Source organism: Notamacropus eugenii, chromosome 3 (genome assembly GCF_028372415.1).
Source record: "Notamacropus eugenii isolate mMacEug1 chromosome 3, mMacEug1.pri_v2, whole genome shotgun sequence".
In the NCBI taxonomy this organism is placed as follows: Eukaryota; Metazoa; Chordata; class Mammalia; order Diprotodontia; family Macropodidae; genus Notamacropus; species Notamacropus eugenii.
This window is the reverse complement of record NC_092874.1, coordinates 450,795,785-450,819,994: the sequence shown is the minus strand read 5'-3', so window position 1 is coordinate 450,819,994 and position 24,210 is coordinate 450,795,785.

Genomic DNA, 24,210 nt, shown 5'->3' with positions numbered 1-24,210 from the left:
AAGGAAGGGACCTGGGACACATCAGATGAACTCCCCATAAGGCATTTATGAAAGGTCAGAGATAAGAATTACCAATGATGGACTATGGGTGGTGATGGTGGGATGGGGGTGCCCATATGCTAAGATCCCAGATAATCAGGATATTAGTGGTTACTCTTTATAGTAGCTGGACTAAAAAACCAAGTGAGATAAAGGATGCAAGTGATTCACAAGTTTTTAAGCACTGTCCTCCTCATCATTTTGGACTAAATTTGTAATTTCATTTATAAAAGGGGTACCTAGTAAAGTTGAAGAATTTCTTCTCCCAGTGCATATCAGTCCCTTTTCTGTAATTTATGATCCTAGAGAGTTGTCTGGGGCAAGTAAGATGTCAAATGATATACAGAGGATCAAAAAGCCAGTGAATGCCAGAAGCAGGTCTTGAACCCAGGTCTTCCTGGATATGAGGTCAGCTCTCTTATCTGCTAAATCAAGTAAGCATTACTAGTATTATTATTAGGATTACTACTACTACCAAAAGGTGCTCCTTTTTCGAGTGTGAAGGGAGACATGAACCTCCTGATACGCTGACTGGGAAAGGGCAGCTCCCCACTATGAGAAGGGAAACAATGCCATGGTTTATTATAAGCATGATAGGAGGACCTTCTTTAGCACTGCACAAGACAGTGCCTGGCACTTAATAAGCACTTAATGAATGCTTTTTCATTCGTTCATTCATTCATTCATTCATTCATTCATTCATTCATTCATTCATTCATTGCTGGTTCTGTAGAGGCAACCCACAAAGACTGTATGTAGAATCAGGGAAGGCTTTGCAAGAAAAAATCTGAACTTTCAGGCAAATGAGAAGCTATTAGGAATGATCTGAGAGAAAGATGACTTTGACAGGGTCTGGGATCTGGGTCTGCCTCATCCTGCAATAGGTAAGAAAAATCGTATTGAAGGCAAATATTCACTCCATGGAGGATTTCACCTGTGTTGGTTGATGGTGGAGGGTACTTCATTCTTCCACAGAGTCCCTGCAAGAGAAGTGAAAGAATGGAATGAAAGATCAATCCCCATAATCTTTGAATCCTCATTAAAAAGTGCACATAGTAAACGATCCCACACAGCTAACTCTCATTTTATTGGCAGCTCTCCCTGGCTCAATGAGATTTCCTTAAGTTCCTCCCTTCGTATAGAAGTGTACCTTCCCCTGGGTAGAGCACAACAGGACAGGAGAAGAGAGGAGAGGAGAGCAGAGGAGAGGAGAGGATACTCACTCACAGGTTGTGTTTGTCCTTCATTCTTGAAGAGGACCATGACATCAAGATGATGACATGACTTGCACTTGATTTTGATTTGAGTGAGGGAAGACTGTGCAAGGTCACCAGCCTCACTTTCTCCTCCAGAGCCGCTTTCTTTTCTCCTTTGGGTTGACTGGCTACATTTCTTGCTCAAAGAACAAGCTTTAAGCCCAATTAACTTTGGAGCTTATAGATTGGACATAAGGTCCCTGCCCAAAGGGCACAAAGTGAATGTAATTACTAAATAGTAACTGTTTCTCTCTTACCTGGGAACCCTGAGTGTCTTCCCCTTCCAGTTTGATTTTTTTTTTTTTAAGGGGCCATTCCTTGAGTAACTCCTTAAAGAAGCCTATTCATTGAATGGGTGTATCTCACTCAAAGTGAGAATCTGATAAGACCTTTTCCTAAAATGGCCAAGGTCCCGCATTGCATTCTGGGCCATCTCCAGCCATTCTGATGACAGGCCACTGGACCCAGATGGCTCTGGAGGAGAAAGTAAGGTTGGTGACCTTGCACAGCCCTCTCTCACTCAAATCAAAATCAAGTGCAAGTGATGTCATCATCTTGATGTCATGGTCCTCTTCGAGAAGGAAGGACAAACACAACCTCCACCACCACCAACAATAACCCTTCCTGTTCTCTTGCTCCAGGTATTCAATCAACCTTGCAAGACAGAACAGTCACATGGAGGAGCTTTGGGATGATTGGGGAACCTCTACTCCTGCAATGGTTGGATCCCACTAGTGTAATAATGGCTAGCATTTGTATAGTGCTTTAAGGCTAACCAAGTGCTTTGGGAAGGAAGGGAATAAGAATTTATAGAGCACCTACTATGTGCCAGTCACTTTGGTAAGCACTTCATTTTTTTTTAACAAATATTGTCTTATTTTATCCTCCCAACAACTCTGAGAAAAGAGCTTAAGTAACTTGCCCAACATCACACACACACACACACACACACACACACACACACACACACACACACACACACACACACACACACACACACACACACACACACACACACACCCCTAAGAAGGATCTGAGGGCTGCATTTGAACTTGGGTCTTCCTAACTGTAGGGGCAGCACTCTATCCACTATGTCACTTATCCAGGATCACAGTCTTAAGGCTTTGTAGTTTTACTGATATAGATTCTCCTCAAGAAGCTCAGATCATAACTCCTCTCTACGCACATGGTCAAATTGCCATAACTAAAAAAAAAAAACAAAGGAAGGAAGAAAAAGGAAAAAAATCAATTACTATGATGAGTTTCTCAAAGCTAAACTCAGGAGCCATGAGCCTGGGGAAAAAGAGGAGGGGCAGAGATTGTTGGAGTTAGGGGGAGGGGGCAGAGGGGACTGTATTCGATGTTAGAATTGTTGGCCAAAGCCATGGGTTCCATTGGGATAGCCTTCACGGAAACTTCTACACCCTTCCTCAGGGTAGGAGTATAAAGAAAGAAAAGAAACAATTAAAAAAAAAAAAGCAAAAAACTTGTTCAGAGAACTAATAAGTTCTCCAGAGAATTTAAGTACATACTTAATGAAGTAGCCATCAAGTGATTGCTTAGATCAACATTTACAGGTGCTAATTGACCCTGCAGGGGGGTTCTGAAGCTCCCCACACATCTCTAGTTTCTTTGAAGTTTTATTTTGGCTCCTGGGGGAAAAAACGGTACATATTCCAGAATACTGATCAAATCGCTTCTCTCAAAGCTAACACTATCCATGCTCGCCCAAGGAGACCAGGGTGAAGGGAAGGAAATTGAGAGAAGTGGATCCTCTCTTGAAAGCTACTATACTATGATTCTATAGGAGTTCCTGGCAGAAAAATTCCCTTCATTGATGCATATTGCCAAAACTTATGTAATTTGCAGTTTGGGGTAGTTACCTGGGGTGCTGAGGCACTCCCTGAAGTTGTGGGAAGGTTAGGATTCCACAGTATAAGTTCTTAATAAATAACTTGTTTATTGACGTCATTAGGGATTCCATATAGCCTGTAGTTAGATGAGGTTCTTACTATGTGTTAGGCAGAAGGAACAGAACTGGTGTACCATTGACTGAACTGGTTTCTCCAAGCAGAGAGAGCTAGAAACCATTAATGAACGTTTAGAAAAGGATATAGGAATCTCCAAAGGCCAGGTCAGACCAGTCTTACCTCATTTCCTCGTCTGACACTGTAAGTTTATGAGGCTGGTGCCAGTGAGGAAACAGGGAGGGTTGGCCTCTGAGATAGGAAGACCTGGATTCGAGTTGTGACTGATACATCCTGGCTGTGTATGACCCTGGATAAATCAGCTAATCTTTCAGTGTCCCAGGAATCTCTAAGATTATAAGTTTCGAAACAGGTGACCCAGACATTGGTAAGTGGAGTTCTCTCATTCCCGGTTCCCATTGTGAATGAAATTACAAATCTGGTCTTTAAAAAAAAAAGTCTAATAGACCAAGGAAATAATGTGGATAAATTTATCTATATTTTAGTAAAGTCTCTTGTGCTGTTCTTACGAAATTAAATGGAGGGATTTAAACTAGCTTATCTAGCAGTTAAGTATATTCAGAACTCATTGAATAGTTAGTTACCCCTGAAGAGTATTAATGGTTCAGTGCCTACTTGAAAAGAGGTCTTTGGTAGAGTCCACCAGGAATCTGGACTTAGCATTGTTATTGATGACCTAGATATTAAACATCATTATCATAATAATGGCTTGCATTTATAGGGTACCTACTCTGTGCTAGGCACTATGCTAAGCCCGTTTGACAAATATTCTATTCAGTCCTCACAACAACCCCACAAGGAAGGATGCTATTATTTATTCCCATTTTACAGATGAGGAAACTGAGGCAGAGGGCGTGACTTTCCCAGGGTCACACAGCTAGTAATTATCTGAGGTCACATTTGAACTCAGGTCTTCCTGACCACACAACCAGTGCTCTAGACACCATGGGCCAGTTAGCTGCACCAAATGGCATACTTCTAAGAGCTGCAAATGATACAAAGTGAGGAGAGTTCAGTCAATCATCAACAATTCATTAAGTTCTTACTCTGGGCTAGGCTCTGGGAATAAAGATCCAAAGAATGAAGTGATGCCTACTCTCAATGGAATCAGTAGGTAAGTAGCACAGTAGATAGAATACTGAGCCTGAAGTCAGAAAGATCTGAGTTCAAATCCCAACTCAGACACTGTGTGACCCTGAGCAAGTCACTTAACTTCTCTCTGCCTCAGTTTCCTATCTGCAAAAATGTGAATAATAAATAACATCTACCTCCTATGGTTGTGAAAATAAAATGAGATAATGTTTGTAAAACATTTTGCAAACTTTCAAGTGGTATATAAATACAAGTGATATTGGTGATGATGATGATGGTGATGGTGATGGTGGAACTTACATCCTAATGAGGATGAGGGCTAGCTAACAAGTTGGATGATTGAGTCAGTGGGTCAGCAAACATTTATTAATCGACTTTTACTGGCCAGGCTCTGTGCTAAGTACTGAGGATACCAAGAAAAGCCAAAAGCCCCCTCCTGCCTTCTGGGAACTCATAATATAATGGGGGAGATCACAATTCAAAAAATACCTCAACAGGCTAAATCTTTGGAATGAACAGGAAAATGTTAATAGAGATCAATGTAAGGATTCAAAGAAATCAGTTTCACACATGGAAGACAGATGAGCCCGACTGTAAGCACCATAGAAGTTTGTAGTGTGAGATGGCAAGGCAAAGCTTACACAATATTTGACTGCCACAAGGGAGAGAGAGGACTGCTATAGGCACTGACATTTTAGGGTGGATATTGGTAAGCTAGAGGACAACCAGGAGAAGGCAACCAGGACGATTATGGGCATAGGTGAGCCTTTGAGATGATAACGTTACTTGAAAGAGCTGGTCCTGCTGGCGAAGAGAAAACTCAGAAGCATGTGGTGGTGACTGTCTTCAAGTATTTAAAGGCTATCACCTGAAAGAGTAATTAGATGTTGTTCTGGCCAGGAGGCAGAACCAGGATCAGTAAATGAAAATTGCAAAGAAGCAAATTTAGGCTTGCTCTAAGACAAACAAAGGAAAATACTTCCTTGTATTTAGAACTGCCCCAAAATAGAATTGACTACCTTAAGAACTAGTAAGCTTCTTCTCATTTGAGGTCTTCAGGCCAAGGCTGGTTGACCACCAATCAAGTATGTTGGAGGGAAGATTCTTATTTGGATGTAAGTTGGACTATATGCCCACCTAGATAGCTTTCAACTCTGAGATCGATTTTGTAGCCCAAGGCCCAGTAAAGTAATGGGTGTGGAAGGGCAGAAAGTACCTAGAAGTTGGGCCCTGAGCACACCCTAATTATATTATTTTGTGATATACGAGTGCTCCTGGTTGTCCTAATCTTGGGAACAATATCAGGAGAAAGCATAGTGAAGTCTAGGGGTATGAGCAGAAATTGGGAGGACCACTCTCATTCTTCTTTTTTCTTCTTCAAGTTGTGAGGCAAAGAGAAAATCCAACATCAATCTATTTATCAACATATTTATTAAATATTCATGCTAAGATCGTGGATGATACAGAGAGATATGAAATATTGTCTCTCTATGCAAGAGGTTTGCAATCTAGCTGGGGACATGACACGTAAACATAGGGAGGCACCATTTTAAATGCCAAAGGAGAGCTGTAATCAATAATTACTGTCGAAGTTCTTATGAGGATTGTTAGCTTGGAAGCTGGAGGGATCATAGAAAACTTGGAGAGGGTTAGAATCGGCTTTGGGTTGGCCCACTCCTGCGTTTCCAGGCTCCCTACTCCCTATTCCTCTCAATGTTGTCTTCCAGTGACACTGATCCCCATGCTACTCCTTGAACAAGACACTCTGTTTCCAGACTCTGGGTATATTTTTTCTCTGGCTATTCCTCCATACTTTTCCTACTCGTTGCTACCTCCTGGCTTTCCTGGTTTCCTCCAAATCCTAGCTTCTAAGATAGCTGTTTCAAATACAACTGACTTGGAAAATCACAAATTAACATTATCTATGCTATATTGTATTTTTATTTATTTTATTAAATATTTCCCCATTATATTTTAATCTGATTCAGGTTGCAGCTCAGTGTGTAAGGTTCTATGTGGTCAGTAACCAGAGGACATCAAGTTTGACACCTATATTCTTCTAGAAGACTTTCCTGATCCCACTTAAGGCTAGTACCTTCCCTTTGTTGGTTAGCTCTCATTTATTCTGTCTATAGCTTATTTTTCCATAATTATGGGCATATTGGCTCATTGTAAGAGCCTTGAGAATAGAGGCTGGGGTTTTTTTTTTATTTCTTTGTATCTCCAACTCTTGGCACAGTTTTTGGCACATGTAGGTATTTAATAAGTACTTATCAACTGACTGGTTGACTAAAAGATGAGCAAGAGTCAACAAAGCAGAGGAAAGATATTAGCCAACAAATGATGTTTGTATGGTTTCATTGACATGACTTGTATTGATTCACAGAGTGTTAGACTTGGAAAGAATTTTGGGATCACAAAGTCCACTCTCCCCTCCTCCACATCCATTCTATAGATGAGGAATCAAGGCCCTTAGAGATTAAGTGACTTATGAAAGGCAACAATTGCTTTCTGACTGATGGAAGCTAGAACGGTAAGATTTGGTTGTCCTTAGAGTCAAATCAGGAATCAGCTAACGAACTGGGAGAGCTGTAACTAAAATAATGGAAAGCATTATGCTTATTTTATTTTAGCTGTCCCAAGGACCTGATAGGATTTGTCATTTGGCTCACCAAATGATTAGCTGGCATTTGCTAGAGTTAAACATGTGAACAAGAGAAGAATCCCTGTCTTTCACTTACAGTATTTCACCTTGATGCAAAATGTAGAATACAGTATGCACTAATGAACACTTTAACAAATATCAATTTCTATGACTAAAAAATAAAAGTTGTATAGGAAGAAAGAGCCAGAGCTAATTGCAATTCCCTTAGGCCTCTGCCTGATTTTAGAAGGCACAGTCAACCAATGATCATTTGGTAGGCATCTACTGTGTGTCAGTTCTGCTGTCATCTTTCTGTCATTTTAGTCATGTCCAACTCTTCGTGACCACATTTGGGGTTTTCTTTGCAAAGATACTGGTATGGTTTGTCATTTCCTTCTCCAGTTCATTTTATAGATGAGGAAACTGAGGCAGACAAAGTTGAGTGACTTGCCCAAGGTCACACAGCTAGTAGGTATCTGAGGCCGGACTTGAACTCAGGAAAATGAGTCTTCCTAACTCCAGACCTGGCACTGTATCCACAGTTGGCACTACCCAAGTGCCTCCTGTCAGCTCAGTGTTAGGTGCTAAAAACCCACATAGTTTTTTGAGACTTAAGCCCACAGGTAAGTGCTTGTTTTCAGGAGTATCTTAAGTATTGTTTATGTGTGTGTGTTCATCCTTCATTGCTGAAGAAGACCATGCTATCAGAGCAATAATGGCATGACTTGTACTTGACTTTGTTTTGAGTGAGGGAGGGCTGTGCAGGTCACCAGCTTTACTTCTCCTCCAGAGCCATCTGAATCCAGTGACCAGATATTCATCAGGATGACTGGAAATGACCCAGGATGAAGCAATTAGGGTTGTGACTTGCCCAAGGTCACATAGCTAGTGAATGTCAAGTGTCTGAGGTGAAATTTGAACTTAGGTCTTCCTGACTCCTGCATTGGTGCTCTATCCACTGCACCACCTCGCTGCCCCCACAAGTGTTGCTTAAGGACTAACTCCAACTCCCGTCCCCATCATTAACTCACATTGGTATAAGAAGATAAAACTACCTATTTCAACTAATTGCATCAAGTCAGGGGTTCTCCCCAAGAATCTGAGTGCTTTTATTTGTAACTCTCCTAGGACAAAGCACAGTGCTTTGCATATAGCGTATCCTTCATATATGGTTCCTGTATAAATGCATGAAAACATAGCAACCCTAATCTAAAATAGCTGAAGCATCTTGGAAATAAAGAGGAAAGGCCCTATAAGCCTGGGCATAGTCCCAAGCAGGCTAGTGACAGAAAGAAAAGAATATTAATATATTTATAGAAATATTCCCTGTACGAGTTAAAAATTAGAAAGGGGATAACTCGGAAGGGGAGAAAATTTAGAATTCAAAATCTGATGAAAGTGAATGTTGAAAACAAAAAATAAATAATTTTGAAAAACATTTAAAAAAGAAAAGGGGACAACTAAGAAGGGGAGAAAATTTAGAACTCAAAGTTTTATGGAAGTGAATGTTGAAAACAAAAAATAAATAAATAATTTTGAAAAACATTTAAAAAAGAAAAGGGGATAACTAAGAAAGGGAGAAAATTTAGAACTCAAAGTCTTATGGAAGTATATGTTAAAAACTAAAAATAAATAAATCATTTTTTTAAAAATTAAGGAAAAGGGGTAACTATCAATTGGAGAAAAGTTGTACAAATTGTGATAGATGATAGTAATATATTATTAGCACATTATAAGAAATAACAATTATGAGTAATGTAGAGAACCATGGGAAGATTTGTATGAAATGATGGGGTGAGAAAGGAGAATCCCAAAACAGTATCTTTAATGGCTACTGTAAACAAAACAATACTAAAATGCATCAGATCTCAGATCCATTGCTCTCACTGAACTTTATCTGGGAAAACTGACGATGGAATTTACTTCTGTCGTCTTAGTAGAGAGGTGAGGGAGCTTATAGGTACGGAATGCTGTAGAGGTGGTCGGTTAGATGAGGTCAATTGGTCTTCAGAGGTTTGTTTAACTTTTTTCTTTGTTACAAGGGAGGATTCAGATGTGGGGGCAGGCATATTGGGAAATGATGGCAGTGTAAAAAAAAAGAAGACATCAATCAAGAAGAAAGGTAATTGCTTTCATTCCAACCAGGAAAACACACTCCGTTAAGATCAAAGGCTTGCCTGTACATTAGCTGCATCATTCTGTCTTTGCTGGAACCCAGGAAATTTAATTCAAAGAAGCCTAGCAAATGGAACTGCAGTTATATAAAGTGGATATCGCCTGCGCATGAATAAGCATCTTGGGACTGCTCTGGGGAGCAAAGGTCAAAGTTTAGTGATATATGGCGTTGTCTTCCTAATAGGACATATTGATTATTATCCACAAAAACAAGCAAGGTGCCAAACCACCAAGAAGAGTCTTTACCAGAGAGCCTTTAAACAATTTGTGGAAAGCTCAAGCTGCAATTTGGATAGTCGCAATGATATGGGGATGGATTGCTACAATGGGGTAAGTGGAAAATGACAGATATCACTACGTAACATGTGCATAGCAATGATACCTCGTGGCAAAGTGCTGAAAAACAATAAATATCATAAAAATACTGAAAAGCAGGAGAGCATGATGAAGCCCTGGGGAAACTGCGTTTTTATTCAAGCATCCAAACAAAATACACTTGATGGAAGCCAAGAAGAGAGCAGAAGGAAAATGAAAATTGTGTCATTAGTGTAGCAGGGCATATCAGTGTACTGTCAAAGGTTCCTATCTAGGGTTACAATTTCTCAGTAGATCATGTATTGTTAAGAAGCTTAACTAAGTGTGTTATAAACCACAAAGTAATTGAGAATTCTGTCACTGACCATAGATCCATGCCAGCTGGTGTGAACACATATATTTGCACACTCAAACTCCAACTAGCTTAAACACTAGACAGCTAATGTTAACTCTGAAAGAATAAACAGCAATTTCCCAAATTGCTGACTCCTAAGTTAACAGCTTCTAACTGTTGTTAAGATGAGAGGGAAAATGTAGAAGTGAGACAGAGTTTGTACTTCAATCAATCATTATAACATTCAGTCAACCAATATGAATAAGTTGCATAAACACATCAGTTCATGTGTTTCTAAAACATAAGTCTAAATGATCTAAAACAATTTCAAAGAACCCATCACAAAAAATGTGATCCACCTCTAGTGAGAGAACTGGAATCTGAATACAGATTGAAGCATACTTCTTGTCACTTTCTTTGTATTTCTTCATTTTTTTTTGTAACATGGCTAATATGGACATATGTTTTGCATGACTGTATATATATATATACCTGATAGAATACTGTTTGCCTTCTTAATGGCTAGAGGAGGGGCAAGAACATTTGAAGCTCAACATTTCAAAAAATGAATGTTAAAAATAAATAAATGATTTTTTAAAAAGAAAAACCATAAATATAGAAAAGGAAAATTCCATAGCTCATTTGGTGACTAATAAAATGATAATTCTTATTGAAATTCATTTTAACATCAGATCATATGTACTCCAAAGAAACATTCCCAGTCAAGATGGCCTTTGGTTTAATGACCTTTTTTGGGTTTTAAAGCCTCAGAAAGAATTTCCATGAAACCATTTAGCCATCCAGTTTTTTTATGATTATCTCTTGGTTTGTTTTCTATCATGCCTCTCCTTCTGAGGAGTTCAAGGTGCTGACTTTTCCTATGTCTGTTCTGAAAAAAATCTCCCTGAAAATATTCCATTAGTGAAGCTATATTTTCAGAATTTAAGCTATGAAGGCTGACAAATTCTCAAAATCCAAGACATAAATCTTTCCTTTCAGAAAAGTATACTCTATATAGTAACATGGGATTCCTGAAGATCCTGAGTGAGAGGGACCAAATGGGGCCAAATTCTGGCACTGGAAGTTCACAGACTTTAGTGCTGAAAGTCACAGTTGAGTGACAAAGGCACCAGGTTCATGATGCAAAGAATTTGAGTTCTGCTCCCAGGTCTCTCCCTTCTTGATCGAGGGATTGAGGATGAATCTGCAAAAACCCCTGTCTGTATCCTGGATACTTATCTACAAAATAACCTTGAAAGAAAACTGAAAATCCCTCGTTCACCCTCAGAAGATCTCCTTGAATGTGAGATGTGTCCTATTTTGAAAAAGAAAAACATGGTTGTCCTTCCTCCTTCTCCAATGGTTTCTACTCACATAAGTACCTCTCCTCCCAAACTCTAGGCTTTTCCCCTTCATTTCAATACCTGTCTTTTCTGTGTCCCTTCTAGCTGACTCAATGACTGGCTAGGTCTAATCTGATCAATGGATTCACAATAAGGTATTAATTTAACAATAAATAAATAACCTGAACAGGTTGAAAATTCCAGAAGGCTGAGAGCTTGTACAGGGAGGAGTAACTGGTTTTCTAGCTTTCCAGACTATCCTCTAATATTCTTCATATTAGTGAGCATCATTGGCATTAGAATGTGAGATCTTAAAACTCCCATATATTTGGGTTTTTTAAATAAATTTTATTGATTTTTAAAAGTTTTTTTTAATATCACCTACATTTATTTCACAATGTACCTTTCACCATTCCCCAACTCAGAAAGCCAGCCCTTATACTAAAAAGGAAAATAAAAATGTTCTGCAAAATTAACCAACATATAGAAAAAATTTGACACTCTGGGCAGTGTTCCCCATCCTGTGTATATTTTCTATGTAATCTAAAATAGACAGTGACAGCAGTTGGCATTGTGAATACAGGAATCAGGATCCCAGCTCTGACATACTAGTAGTATGACTTCTCTATTGTACCAACCCCATGAAACCATTGTGAGGATCAAAGGAAATGATCAATATTAATGAGCACATAAATGTTAGTTATTACAGTTTGAAGGAGAGACGCAGGGAAGGATGGTTCAAACTGAACTTTCCCAGCTCAGAGGGCTACTGCACAGTACAGCCCATCTGTGTCTGGGACTTCCAACCACTCCCTGGCTTTGCCTCAGGGCCTTGCAATTTTGCCCTCAGGTGTCCCTATAATCCTGCAGTCAAAATTGTTGTGTTAATAGATAGATAAGCTATTTAGAGGGAAACCTTCCGTGAGCGAAGAACACAACATAGTATGGGTTTGGTTCAATTTAGCAAGAATTCATAAAGTGATTGCTTGTATAAGCCACTGTACTAAGCACATCTGCCTCAGAATCCCTTTCTTCTTTTAAGATTTAGCTCAGTCAGGGCATAGACCGACGGCTGACTCCAGATACCAGAATAAAGTCCAAATGGGTATACGATCTAGGTGTGCAAGCTGATACTATAAACACATTAGGGGAGCAAGGAATAGTTTATCTGTCAGATTTATGGAGAATGGAAAAATTTATGACCAAACAAGAGATAGAGAACATTATGAAATGAAAATGGATAATCTTGATTACATTAAATTGAAAAGCTTTTGCCCAAATAAAACCAATGCCACCAAGATTAGGAGGGAAGCAGAAAAATGGGAATCTTTACAACTAGTATCTGTGATAAAGGCCTCATTTCTAAGATACATGGAGAACTGTTTCAAAGTTACAAGAATATAAGTCATTCCCCAATTGATAAATGGTCAAAGGATATGAACAGGAAGTTTTCAAAGGAAGAAATTAAAACTATAGTCATATGAAAAAATGCTCTAAATCACTGTTGATTAAAGAGATGCAAATCAAAACAATTCTGAGGTATCATATCACACCTATCAGACTGGCTAACATGATACATGTTGGAGAAGAAGTGGGAGAGTTGGAATACCCATTGTTGGTGGAACTAGCTGTGTGCTTATCCAACCATTCTGGAGAACAATTTGGAACTATGCCCAAAGAGCTATATTTGACCTAGCAATCCTGCTTCTAGGGCTGCATCCCAAAGAGATCATAAAAATGGGAAAAGGACCCACATGTACAAACATTTATAGTAGCTCTTTTTGTGATGGCCAAGAACTGGAAATCGAGGGGATGCCCATCATTTGGGGAGTGGTTAAACAAGTTGTGGTATATGAATGTAATGGAATACTATAGTGCTATACAAAATGACGAACAGGAGGACTTCAGAAAAACCTGGAAAGACTTATGTGAACTGATGCTGAGTGAAATGAGCAGAACATTATACACAGTAAGAGCCACAGCGTGTGAGGACTGTATCTGATAAACTTAGCCCTTCACAGCAATGCAAGGACCTAAAACATTTCCAAAGGACTCATGATGCAAAATGTCATCCATATCCAGAGAAAGAACCATGGAATCAGAGCGCAGAATGAAGCAGACTATTTTCTCTTTTGTTATGTTTTGTTTTGTTTTGATTTTTCTCATGATTTCTCCCATTTGTTTTAATTCTATGCAACGTGACTAATGTGAAAATGTGTTTAATAAGAATGTATGTGTAGAAACCAAAACTGCCGTCTTGGGGAGAGAAGGGGAGAAAATTTAAAACTTATGGAAGTGATTGTTGAAAACTGAAAACAAAAAATTAATTATAAAAAAGAAAAAAATTAATTTGAAAGAGTCAATGTGAAATTAATTCCACCACAAGCCAGGAATACACTTGGAACAGGTAACCTGTTAGCATCTTATCTTAGTATTAGTCCCTAAACTTTCCACCTAGGAGATTGGTATGCTCAGCTAGCCTCCACTGAAACACTAGACCTGTAAATTGTCCAATTTCACCCCTGTCTTTGTTAATTAAGCTTCTGACCAAACCTGGGGCCCAGGACCCTGCCCTTTCCCCTCCACTCAGCATTTGGTAGCTCAGGTTCCTGCCACCCAGAGACAAGTTCCAAGTTCCTTCCTGCTATTACCGATGACATTATGAATTGCAGGAAAACAGGATAATAAAGAGATGAGATGGCAAAGGTGCCAGGACCCTAGACCCCTATTTTGTCACAAAACCTGGCTCTTGCTACACTGAAAAGTCAGCTACACTTAACATTAACAACTTTAAGAAATAGATAGCCAAACCCACATTGCCAAACGTTTAAAACAGACCTATCACCCTTCCTTTTGCTAAAAAACTGTCCAAAAATAGGCTGAAACACATCTCTAAAATCTGTAACAGTCTATGCTACATTGACTAGTTTTGGCCACTAACTCCTGCTCAGAAACTACCAGTGACTTCCTATTGTCTGTAAGATAAAATACCTTCTCCTTAGTTTGGTTTCTGCAATCTAAACTCCAGTTGACCCATCCAGCCTCATTTCCCATTATGGTTTTTCCTAATCTTTGTTTCAGGTTAAATTGGGCTACTTGTTTTAAGAGTTCTTAAGAAATCTCCTATCTCACTGCATTCATGTAATTCATCACTCATTCTTGAATTAATCCTATTCATCTTCACCTATGAAAATTTCAGGAGTATTCCGAATCTTGTTAATACTGAACCTAGACAGCTGATTGTTAAATTTTTACCTCAGAAATTGGCAAAGGCCACACATTAGGACTTGATTTATTGTTTTTATTGATTGCTTAGACCTAATAAAGTGATGGATAAAATGTTAATAATACAGATTAAACATGTTTTTACAGAGCCCATTGTTAAACATTTACCAACACACCCCTGTTCAGTGTTCAGTTTAGATATTACATCTTCCATGAAACCTTCTCTGATGCCTCCATGTTCAGTGTTCACTCCTTCCTCACATTTTCCTAGAAGGACTTTGTCTAGAGCATGATACTTATCTGCATATTTATTATTATACTGTTATATTGTGTTTACTGTTATTAGATGATTACCTCTTCCAGAGGGGCCAGGACTTTTTTTTAATCCTTTATCCTTCCACCTAGCATAGTACATTATATAGACGTTACATAGACGTTTAAAACATGTTTTGAAATGAATTGAATTCACATTTTAGGAAGGTGATTGATAGACCGGAGGGCATCTAAGGAAAGCCAGCAAGAATGGTGAAGGGTCATGAGGTTTAATTGAAAGTTTTTAGGGATGGTTCACTAGCAAAAGAGAAGATGTGTGTGTGTGTGTGTGTGTGTGTGTGTGTGTGTGTGTGTGTGTGTGTCTGTTGGGAATCCTCTATTTAAGTATTTGAAGGATTGTCAGATATAAGACTTGTGCTGCTTAGTCCTAGGAGATAGAAGTCACTACCTTCTACCCACCGGCTGAAAGTGGGGAAAAGGTGACTTTAGGCTTGACATCTAGAAAAATTTTCTAGCTATTAGAGCTGTCCAAATATCCAAGTGTGTGATGCCCATGTAGGTTGTGTGTATGTTATATAAATGTGGCATGAATATATATATATATCAAGAAACTTGCCCATATCACTCTGAGAAAGACCTCGATTTCTACCTGAAATGGAGCCAGGGATGGAACCATGAGGAAAGATGCGATGTTAGAGAGAGAGAGAGAGAGAGAGAGAGAGAGAGAGAGAGAGAGAGAGAGAGAGAGAGAGAGAGAGAGAGAGAGAAAGAGAGGTATTGGGCTGGAATTATATCTCTGTCCCCTTAATCCCCTAAATATTGCTAGTCTAGGAGGATGCTTTTCTTAGGTTCAATAAACTTTACTGTTCTCTATAACTTAAAGGAGAACCCTAAACTTATACCTACCAAATGGTAATTAGACTCAAAAAACCTACAAATAGTGAATAGTGAATTTATCCAAGCTAATAACAAGCAGAAATCAAAGCAGTTCTCTGGATTATAACATACCAGACAACATAATATGAATTAACTTTCACTGGGAGCTATATGTCACAGTTCAGCCAAGAGAGACTCACCCACGAACACTAAAAATCTTTACTGACAGTGTGAATTATCCATATAAAGGAATACCCCTGTTGTGTTTGTGTAGGTCAGAGGGCCAGAAGGTATTAACATGCACACACAGAGAGAAACCCAAGTTCAACCTGCTCCATCCTCAAGGACACGTATTACAGCTTACCTCTGTCCAGGGAGGAGGACATAGAGTGTCCTCTAGACCTCATGGGGTCATTGTTACAGATAAGGAGAGAGACTGGACAGGTGACACCTTTGGTATAGGCCCTATATACTTTCCCTTTCCATACACTTTTCTATATACTATATGGCAATCCCCAGTGAGGAAACTCCCTCTGCTAATTCAGGCAGCACTTTCTGTGTCAGTTATCCTGTTAGAGAGTTATCCAGTCCAGAACACTGAGAGGGTGAATCATCTAGATCACCTGGTCAGTATGGGTCAGTGGTAGGACTGGAACCCAGGCCTTCCTGGCTTTGGATCCAGGTCTCTATCCATTATGCCAAACTGCCTCTCTGGGGTTATTGTAAACATATCTTTAATCACTTCTTTGGATGCACTAGAGTTGCTGTTTGTTTCTGCTGGGAAATGAGTCAAGATGGTCAGTCTTTATTTAAAGGATCATAGCTTGAAAATTCGAAGTTCAAGTAGTCTAAACTCCTTCATTTGGCAAAGAAAGAAAGAAACTGAGGTCCAAAGCGGTGAAACAACCTCCCTACTCCCAAGAGCCATCACAGAAAATGCAACCTTAGAGCTCCAGAAGCAGCATAGCATAATGTATAAAGTGCTGAACTTGGAGTCAGAAAGTACTGATTCAAAAGCCAGGTCCTCTAATGATCAAATCCCTACCACTCTTTCCATAATAGCATGTTGCTTTGTTGAAGTTTGTGTAAATAGAAAATTAGCAGTGACTTTTAAGGAAGAAAAGAAGGACAGCCAGGGTCTGATCATCATGGAATATGTGGTCTAACTTTAGTACCTGGATGCTTTCTGAGGAGCAAATTACTCCAGGTCAATTTAATTTCCTATGATGAAGTGACAGGTCATGTAGATAAGGACAGAAGCAATAAATGCAATCTACCTAGACTCTGGGAGGGCTTTTAATTTGGTACCACATGCCAGTTTCCTCAACAAGCAAGGAAAATATGGTCTTCATTATCAGTTCATGAGACCATAAAAACTTAGGGTGGGAAAAGACCTTGGAAATTATCAGTTCCAACGTTTTCATTTTCCAGAAAAGGAAACTAAGAACCTAAGGGATCACCAGGTAGTAAATCAGGGATCACTAGGCTCCTGTTGATAAGCAAGTAGAGATTGGTCACTGAGGCCCTAAGTCACTTATACTGCTTATATTACTTCCCAGGGATACCAACCAATGAGTGGCCATAACATCCCTGGGTCATTGTGGATGCTGCCAGTGCTACTGGGATGGGTAGGCAGTAGATAGTGATGGTTCTGGATCACTATGGAGTTCACACTGATCTCTCCAATCACCAGGCAGTGAGTGACCACCTTGATTCCAGGCCACATAGGGGTTATAGTGCTTGCTCCCCCCGGAGTCACTAGACATTGAATGGCCATCCTGTCCCTGGATCATCATGGGAGATCACACCGTCCTCTGTGATCAAGAAACAGTCAGTGATCACTTTGTTCCCAAGCTACATTCCATTACTCTCCAGAGACTCCGTGGATAGGGAATGGTCATCCTACCCCACAGTCACCATGGCTTCCTAGGACCATCACATTGTTCCACAAGAACACTGGACAAGGGGCTCCCACAGTTCCCTGGGGCCACTGTAGTTAGAGAATGGTCATTCTACCTCCTGGTCAACATGGTCTTCCATTGTTCCCTGAAGTCATCAGATCCACCCATCTCTAGGGACATTAGAGAGTCCCTGCATCACTAACTCACACAGCTCCTCCAACCACCATAGAAAGGGAAGGGTCATGCTACCTCTTAGTCACCATGGCCTCATGTTGCTCCCGAGATCCTTAGACAGTGATTGTTCACCACCTCTCTAGGACCACATAGGACCACTCCTAAAAGGTAATTTGTCTATGTCCCTCCATGGTCACTTTGAAGTCCTGGGTCTCCCCAGTAAGCATTCTGCCCTCTGGTTACTCCAATAATCCCTGCTCCCACCACAAAGAATGACTACTCCAGGGACCCCAGGTAAAGTGGATAAAGGGCTAGGTTTAGAAACAGAAAGAACCAGGTTTGAATCCTGCTAGCTGTGTGACCCAGGCACATGACTTACAGTTTCCTCATCTCTAAGATAAGTGATTTAGACTCATTGATTTCCTTGAGGTCTTTAAGCTGTCTGTCCAAGACTCAAGTGGAAACTAGGATAGAGCTAATATAGAAGTTCTTGAAATTTCACTAAACTTGCTCTGAGAAGGAGGAGGGCAACTTGGGGGTGAGGAGCAGGCTAACCAGATCTAGGCTGAAGCTTAGAACACAGTCATGTGTTCAGAGGACATTGGCAAGTACCAGGGGATGAGTTTTGGTTCTGGGCTGGATGATTTTGGTGTAGACCTTCCTCAAGTAGGTGGGGCTGGCCTGGACAACCTCTGAAGGTCATTTCCAGCTCTATGACTCAAGCCACAAAATGCTAGCTTGACTCGAAACAAGTCCCACTGTGGTTGCTTTCACTTGCATTATTATGTCACATATAAGTTCCTATCAGCCCAAATTGAGGTCATTTCTCTCATAATAAACTCTTGACAGGAAAACATGTATCTTCCAGACTAATTCAGATTTTTCTCTCAGTTCCCATGAAACAACACCTCCCCAGTTCACATCAGCTACTGAAAGTGCTTCAGATCCGATGTCAGAATAGAGAATGGAGGGGCTAGAGAGAGAGGGGAAATGGGAAAAAGCTGAAAGTGAAAGTCAGTCAACAAGCCTTGGTGAAAAATGTCTTAGACAGGCTATCTTAAGGATGGAAATGCAAGAGTTGGAGGGATCTTTATCAGAAATGCTTCAACCAAATCAAGGTAGTTTCATGAAGAAAATCACAAGGTCACCGCTGACATTTTATAAGAATTTTCATTTTATGTTTTAAGAGAAGCAGGACGATCCCAGAATTGCAACATTCCAGAGAAAGAAGAGACATCACAGACTCTCTAGTAACCAATCTATGTCCAAAAAGAGGGAGTCCCTGCTCCAGAACACCTCATGAATGATCGACCAGCCTCCAAAGAGGGAGAATGCGCTTCTCATCCCACTTTTGGACAGCTCTTACTTTATTGACACCAAGCTTACGTCAGTCTCTGACTTTGCTTCCCTCTGCCCTCTGGAACTCAGTTGGGTAGCTCTTCAAACATTGGAAGCCAGTTCCTTTGCCCCTCTGGAGTCCTCTCTTCCTCCACGCTGTATATCCTGAGTTTCTTTCACAAATCCCTCAGATAGAGTGAATTTGAGGTTCCTTCCTCTTTCTAGTTGCCCTCCTCCAGACTGATCAATTTCCTTCCTAAGTAAGATGTGGTTCCTGGAAATGAGCGCAAGACTCCAGATGTTTTCTGACCAGAGCTGCCTGAGGAGAGGACCATCACTTCCCTATTCCTGGAAATTAAGTTTCTGTTAATGAAGCCTAGATTGCAATCACATTTTGCATATTACTATTGACTCATACTGACTTACAATCCACCCACCCACACGTACAAAACCCATCTTTTTTTTTTTTTCAGATAAATTGCCATCTAAGCTGGTTTTTTGAGCTTAAATTTTTCTTTTAAAACTGCGTAATACAGGCTGAGCTGATTTAGTAAATTCTATTTGGTAATCAATTTCAGTCAGTCAATAAACATTTATTAAATGCCTACTGTATTCTAGGCACTGTGCTAAGCATTTGGGGTGAAAAAAGGCAAAAGACAGCCCTTGCTCTCAAGGATCTCACAGTCTGATGGGGAGACAATGTGCAAATCACATCATACAATCAAAATATATACTGGCTAAAAGGGAGGTAATCAACAAAGGGAAGGTACTAGCATTAAGGAGGATTGGGATTTCATGTAGAATGCAGGGTTTTGCCTAGGGCTGGAAAGAATCCAGGGAAGCCAAGAGATGAGATGAGGAGGGAGAGAATTTCAGACATGGGGGACATGGAGCATCTTGTGCAAGAAACAACAAGGAGGCAGGTGTCACTGGATCTCAGAGGAACTGGTAGATGTAAAAAGTCTGGAAAAGTAGGAGGAAGGCGGGTGGTGAAGGGTTTTGAATGCCAAATAGAGGTTTTTTTCTTTGATCTGTTGGTAATAGGGAGCCATTGGAGCTGACAAAATAATGGTGAAACTTGTCCTTTAGGAAGACCAATTTGACAGCTGAGTGGAGGGAGGATGAACTAGACTGAGGAGAGATGAGGCAGGGAGGTCAACCAGCAAGTTATATTACATTAGCCCTGGTAAGAGGTGATGGTCTGTACCAGCATGGCGGCAGCATCAGAGGATGAAGCTTAACCTTGCAAACCATAGTCCTCCAATCATGCTAATAGGGGTCATTATCATAATTTTGGTCCTTATTTTTCTTCATATTTGCATTTTTTGGGGGTCCAAAATACTTTTCAAAGATTTCCTTGTTAGTACCAGAGCACTTTCCCCAAAACCATCCAGTTCATTCTCCTCCATCTGTTCTTTCCTGGGCTTAGTTCATCGTTTGTTTGCCAGAATTGTCCAAGGCAGGGTGTTCCAAAGGTCTTAGAGCAGTTTTAAGCTATTACAGTTTATTAAAACTCATCCATCAGTGCCACAGTGACCACTCATGATTTCCAAGGACTGATAATGAAACATGCTGCAGACCTCCTGACTGAGAGGTAATGGATTCAGGGTATAAAATAGACTTAATTTTTTCAACATGGCCATTGAGACAATTTTTTTTGCTTGACTATACATATTTGCATATGTACATATATGTATGTGTGTATTTATTTTCCTTTACAGAAAAAATGTGGAAGAAACTCATAATGGACCAGTAGATAGTCCAAAAAATGACCCTTCCCTATTCCTTCCACAGGTACCTTATGCAGTCTTTCCAAAGTATATACATGCATATATATCATATTATATATGTATATTTTTAATATTTTATTATTATGTTATATATATTTAAAAGGATTTGTATTTTTCTTTTTTTCTCAATAGGTAGGGGTGAATGGTAGGTAGAGAAAACATTTTTGTTAATTAAAAAATAAAACTTTAATTTAAAAATATGTAAATATTTGTTGGATGAAATGGAATTACAAGGAAACAGATTTTGTACAACAGGTGATCTAAGTTCCAAGAACAAAGACACATCCATGAGACAAGCTTGCTTCCTTTTTTCAATGAGTGCACCGATATTGGTGACTGGGCAGTATCATGGAAAAGACCTTGAGACTAACAGTCAAGGGATCAGTCGCAGTTCCTCCTTTAAAAAGCAGGGTGACTTTAGTCAAAGGACTTAGTATCCTCATTTCCAAAATGAGGATTAAAAAACGCATCCTGCCTGCCTTGAGTAGTGGTTGTATGTGAAAGCACCTTTGATGGAATGAAGAGCCATATAAAGGTAAGAAGCTTTGCCTATATGGTGATTTCAAAACTTTTCAATCTTTCTCAGTATCTTCCAGTGACTATGACAGTACTTGTGATGAGAGGAGGTAAATAGTTTCTACTATTTAGAAACTACATTTCTAAAAGTACCCTTCCAAGAAGGGCGATGTGAGAAAAGATAAAAGCCCTTTTGGAGTATCTAGCTCCATGAACTAAGGCTATGGCTTCTCCAAGAAAAACCCTCAAGGTTAATGGTGTGATCAGCTCCTGAGTCAGCAAACATAAATAGAAACAAGAGATAAGAAGGGATCAAAAGCACTAAGATTTGATTTGTCTTTGCCCTATAATTTTTAACCCTGGGATCAGAGCATCTTTCCTGATATAACTTCCCAAACATAGTTTTGAGGGTACAGAATCTCTCACTGGCTCATTCTCCCATCTAGGGAATTCCTGGCAACTTCTGCTTCTGGCTTGTTATGCTACTCTGATGGGGCCCTCAGCTCCCTTGCAAACACTCAGACTAATACCCATTAAACATAGAAAATATTTTATTAACACATCAGAGGTATGGAAAGGACTCAGAATTAGCCTATAGTCAGGAAAAACATTCCTGCCCTTTCCTACAGGTTTCAACTTTCTAACAGATCGATAGTAAAGTATTTATTAAGAATGTACTATGTGTCAGGTACTGACCGTATTAAGTGCTGTAAAACAATTATCAGTTAAAAAAATTCCTTGGTTTCAAGGAGTTTACATTCTAATGGAGGAAGATATAAAATATTTAAAATAAGCACAAGTGGCATGTGGGGTGGGGAGAAGATACCTTGAGAGTGAAAGGGGTAAAAATACAGAGAGCTAGGAGCAAAGCCAGGAGAGAAATGAACAATGACTGCTGGCTCAGGTGCTTCCTTGAAAGAAAGTTCCGACAATGGGAAAGGGGATGGAGAGTGGTCCAGGGATGGAGTCATCTTCAGGGTAAAAAGGCAGATAGATGATATAGAGTGGAAAAGTTTAGAGTTAAGAATGGAACTGGGAAAGATGTATAGTATTTATAGTGTACAACCTAAAGTAGTTTGGCATTCTGCAGAGTCCATCTTCCTCATCTGGGACCTGCATGGTCTATATGATTCACCATAATAGTAAACGGCAAAGATCCTAGGATGGTGTCCAGAGATCCCTGCTGAAGTTAGGTGTGGGAGTAGGAATAGACAACTCAGAGGTCAACTAGTCCAGTGCTTTATGTAACAGATAATCACACTGAGGCCCCTAAGGGGTCAAGAGACTTGACCCCTTAGCCACAAAGGTATTAAATAGCAATTACTAGTATTTGAACTCCGATCCTTTGACTCTTAAATACTTTTTTGTTGGACCACGAGGTCTGAGTTTAAACCTTTATGCCATCAATGTGCCTTCTGCCTCTCCCATCCTCTCCTCTGTCCCACTGTCCCCTGCTTTCTCCCTAGTTTGGCACTCCTCTACTACCAATTGGGCAGTCCCATCAGTTGCAGGATCCTATCTGTCCAAGGTTTATAAGAATGCAACAGCCTTCAGTGTAAGATTCCCTCTGGGTCTGCATATAGCCTGTTACTTCTGTCTCATATTACCTCCCACCTACTCTGCTTCTTGCTCCATATGGCCAACCTGTTTCTGAGCTGAGGCAGCTCAGCCTTTTCACATAGGCTGTGTGAAGCCAAGACTCCTCCCACAGGAGGGGACCCAGTGCCTCTTTACACATATCTAATAAACAATATATATATTTTGAAAGGCTCAATAGACTTTTCTCACCCAAAGAAACTTTTGAAATTTAGGTTACAAGTAGAAATTAGAAGTACAATTAAACTAGAAGATCTATGAGGTGGAAGGGCACTTAAGCATCATCGAGTCTACATAGATAGTCTAGACAAGATTCCCCCCTAATGTATCCTCCAAAAAAAGTCATCCATTCTTTGCTTGGAGACTCAACCCCTTCCACTCATGTAGAGCTCTCTTTGTTAAAAAGTTTTTCCTTATATGGAGTCAAAGACTGCCCTCTGCAACTTCTCTAAATCAATAGAATCCTTCTTTCACATGATAGTACTTCAAACACTTAAAAAGCTATCATGTGTCCCTCACTCCCATCCTCCTACCTCCAGTTTGCTCTTCTCCAGGCTAAATATTTCAACATATCCTCATGAAGTATGAGCTTGAGTCTCCTCACAACACTGGTTACGCTCCTCTAAAAACCCTTCAGCTCTCCAACAGTCAATGCCCTTCCTAAAATGGAATACCCCAAGAAAAACACAAAACTTCAGATATTATCTAAGTCAAAATACAACTGGACTATTACCTCTCTCTTCTGACTCTGTACCCCTCTCAGTGCAGCCTAAAGCTCTATTAGCTTTTGACTTTTATGTTGTCCTGTTGGCCCATATAGTAGTCCACTAAAACCATTAGAACTTTTTAGATGAATTGTCTTCTAGCCATGCCTCCTCCATTTTACTTGTGAGGGTTTTCTCTCATTTTCATCCTTCTCTCATTTTCATCCTTCTTGACCTCTCTACAGACTTTCAATCAATCAACATTTTTAAGCACCTACTATGTGCCAGACACTGTGTTGAACAAATTTTTGACATTGTTGATCACCCTTTCCTTCTTGATACTCTCCTTTCCCTAGATTTTGGGACACCACTCTCTCCTGGGTCTCATCCTATTTGTCTGACTACTTCTCAGTCTTCTTTATTGTATCATCATCCAGACTCTGCCCATTAATCATGAGTGTTCCCCAAAAGTCTGACCTGGATCCTTTTCTCTTCTCACTCCATACTGTTTCGCTTGGTGATTTCATCAGCTCTCATGTCTTCAATTATCATCTTTATATAATAACTCTCAGATCTATCTATACAGCCCTGACCTCCAGGTTCATATCTCTAACTGCCTAATGGACATCTT